Source organism: Eschrichtius robustus, chromosome 4, assembly GCF_028021215.1.
Source record: "Eschrichtius robustus isolate mEscRob2 chromosome 4, mEscRob2.pri, whole genome shotgun sequence".
NCBI classification, from domain to species: Eukaryota; Metazoa; Chordata; class Mammalia; order Artiodactyla; family Eschrichtiidae; genus Eschrichtius; species Eschrichtius robustus.
Genome location: NC_090827.1, coordinates 6,490,628 through 6,494,448, shown reverse-complemented (window position 1 = coordinate 6,494,448; position 3,821 = coordinate 6,490,628). Strand labels below are relative to the sequence as shown.

At 38.6% G+C, this 3,821-nt stretch overlaps 1 pseudogene; it reads left to right on the top strand.

The window, feature by feature from the left end:
* Nucleotides 1–287: 287 nt before the first annotated feature.
* LOC137763575 (ATP synthase F(0) complex subunit B1, mitochondrial pseudogene) lies at nt 288–1,054 on the top strand (annotated as a pseudogene).
* Nucleotides 1,055–3,821: the final 2,767 nt, after the last annotated feature.

Sequence of the window (3,821 nt, the reverse complement as noted above, 5' to 3'; positions counted from 1 at the left end):
GTAAGTGCAGAAGGACTATCAAAGTTGAATATCAACAATTTGTAACCCCTGATGAAATAGTAAATCGAGCCAATGATCTTCAATGGCTGCCAATACTTTTATGCAAAAGACTGCTGGGAAAACTTATTTTGCAAGAAAGAGACTGACAGCACCCAGATCACTGATGAATCTTAACATTTCTGAGTGAGAGATAATCAGGATCACATTTCATCTTGCTTCTGCCCCTGACGGAGTCTCCTGTCAGGGTCACTGGGGCCCAAAGACTGCAGTGCAGATGCTACCTGACCATGCTGCCCTGGGTGGTACTTTCTGCCGCCACCGCAGCAGCCCCCTCGCTGGAGAACGCGACCCTCCTTGGTCCAGGGGTATTGCAGGCAACAAGGATCTTTCACACAGAGCAGCAAAGTCTTGCCCCTGTACCACCTCTTCCTGAATATGGAGGAAAAGTTCGATTTGGGCTGATGCCTGAGGAATTCTTCCAGTTCCTTTATCCTAAAACTGGTGTAACAGGACCCTATGCGCTCAGAACTGGGCTTATCTTACATTTAGTCTCCAAAGAAATATATGTGATAACTCCAAAGACCTTCTCTGCCATATCAACAATAGGGGTGCTTGTCTGTGTAGTTAAAAAATATGGTGCCTCTATTGGGATTTGCTGATAAACTATAGCAAGAAAACTGCCCAAATGGAAGAAGTGAAAAAGGCTTCCATTAAACAAATCCAGGATGCGATTGATCTGGAGAAGTCACAGCAGGCACTGGTCCAAAAGCGCCATTACCTTTTTGATGTCCAGAAGAATGACATTGCCATGGCCTTGGAGGTCACTTACCGGGAATGGCTGCATAGAGTATACAAGGAGTTAAAGAATCGCCTGGACTGTCACATCTCTGTGCAGAATATGGTGTGTCAGAAGGAACAAGAGCACATGATAAACTGGGTGGAGAAGCACATGGTACAGAGCGTCTCTGTGCAACAGGAGAAGGAGACAATTGCCAAGTGCATTGCAAATCTAAAGCTGCTTGCAAAGAAGGCTCAAGCATAGCCAGTTCTGTAAATGCATCTGTCCCAATTGAGACAGCTAGAAACAGTTGACTGACTAAATGGAAAGTAGTCTATGTGACAAAACCTTTCTGTATTGCTGTCTACTGAAGTTACAGTTTCCCTTTCCTAAAAATGAAGTTTGAGTTTCATATAATGAGAGAATTAAAACAATCTATTGGCCAGTAAGATGTTTCTCTCAACCTTCTTGCACTGCATTTTGAGTTGTTCCATGATCATTTTTGAATAAGCAGTTTGCTTTGAATAAAATTTGGTACCTGACTAAGAATTATCAAGTTATAGTTTAAATTTGAATTAATTCAACCATCTTGCAATAAAGTGACAGTTGAAACAAAGTTTTTCAAGATATATAATTTTCTGAAATATTATTTCAACATTTATTATATGTGTAAAAATTAAAGATGTCATTGAACAGATAATATTGTTTATAAAACTATTAGGGGTAAGCTATTTCTTGCTGATAGGTTATGGGAAATTTAAAGCTTTTCAATATTCTTAAAATAACTAAAGGAAATCTTGTATATCAAATTATATCATTGACTTTATTTTCATTTTAGTAGTATGTCAACAGAAAATATTATGGACTCAATGTGTCATAAAATCACTCTCAAGAATCCAGCGGAGAAGTTAGAAAATTCTGCCCTCCCATCGGTTTGTCTACATTTAATTCTCCCATACTTGTATAGGATTTACTTGTAAACAAGTGGGTAACTTACATAACAGGAAATATTTGAAAATATGTACCATATGGATAACTGCTATTTTCATTGACTTCCTCAGATTTTAATTATATAACAATCATTTAGGTCAGTACTTATTGATGGCTAATGTATTCATCTTATATAGAAATCAGACTGACATCATTATTAAGATATTACTTAAAGGAGATTTTGATAGGGTCAACAGAGGTGTTCCAAATTATTCATTAAACAAAGAATTGCTGTGCTAAGCACAATCGTGCCCTGGTCATGCAGAGATAAAAAGTTCCTACCTCAGGGAGTTAAAAATCTACTGGAAAGGCAGTAAGAATATGTGATACAATACAGATTTTAGGTGTTTTGAGAGTGTAATGACAAGTATCATTTTAGGTAGTCTCAATAGCCTCATTACTTCCCTTGTGTATAACTGTATCAGTCAGCATTCAAACAGAGAAGCAGAACTACTAGGATATATGTTTCTATGTAAGGGATTTGACTTTATGCTGTCATGGGAGCTGGTTAAGCAATCTCTGTAAGCGCTTGATCTTTGTTTCTGATGAAGGAGCTTGACGTTCATGTAGCAGGCATTTAAGAAGGGAAGATGGATGTGAAGTGGGAGAGGGTAGGAACAAGTGGAAATCACAAGCACAGACTGAAACCCTTGTCAGTTTTTATTACCTCAGATTTTCATGGTATGATTGTCCTGCAAAACCCCAGGCCCTTCCTCACACACCTGGTCCAAAGGTTAGAGAAGCTGAAGGATGACCCAGGGGAAGGCTGGGAAGTTCTAGGCCCAGCTACAACTGGTAAGTCAACAGATCAGCACCAATACGTATAAGCCACCAAGTTGCTTCTTGGCATTCGCAGAGGCAGCTAGGCTAGGCATGAGGCTGTCAAAGCCCTTTGGCCAGTCACTTCAGACTGAGAACAGTTTCATGAGGGTCTCCTCATAAGGCCACCGGATCCAGGCAGAGACTGACAGTGTGCCTTAGTCCCCAGAACCAGAGAACCAGATGAATGACATTTGCAACATGCTGCGGATAGCCTACACGATGCTCTGCCACCTGGACGTTACTGTTGCAGCCAGCTGTAGAGCACATGATGCTCCTTTTGCACAAGGATGTGCTGGAGGAGTTTGTTTCCCTGTGCCCAGGGAGCTTGGTGTCACAGTCAAAGTGAAGCCAGTCAGGAATGAGAAGAAGGTAATAAGCTGAGCAGGGCTCCTAGAGGCGAAACTCCAGACTACAGCCCCAAATCTCTACCTTCAGAATACCAGAGACTCATTTCTATGTGGTGGATGTGGTTTGGTATGTACAAATTGGCTGCATGATGATTGGTTGTGCCGTCTCAAATTAAGAGTATCACAATTATTTTTCAAATATATGATATGAAAAAGTCCAATTGAGCTGAAGTATTTTTGTATTAGCAAAAGAAATGGATTATTTTTGTCAATGAAAAAAGGGAAACGTTAAATTCTTTACTTTTGTCATATATTTTGTAATGACCATAAAAATAATTTCTAATCAATGGTAACTAATAAGAATCTGAAGATCATTCCATCAAGTGGTCAATTACCTAATTCACTGGTTATTCTTAGCGTCACTCATGGTGGAATAACCAGATATCTTTCCTGATCTGCTGAAATATGAAGTAGACAGTATCACCTGTGATGTAATCTAGCCAGAAATATTTAACCTGAATCTATCGAGACTTAAGATGTAAATTCCAGTTTCCAGGAAATGCAGGAGATAGAGGAACAAGATAAATGACACCAGGGGAAGTAATTAAATTAGGGATTATGCTTCCATTTATTGGGTCATAGTGTTTTTCATTAAAATTTTTAATGTTCTCTGTTAAGATCCTGTAACTTTTTTTGTAAGATTTAGTCTAAAGACTTTCTATTCTTTATTAAGATTATAAGACATACCTGGCTTAAAATTAAATTTTCTGTTTGTTGTTGGAGTGAAAAATAAAATTAAGATTCAAATTCCTGCAAAAAAATAAAAAAGAATCACATTTCATGTGATACTCTAAGATATACATTGTACCATCAACGAATATGGG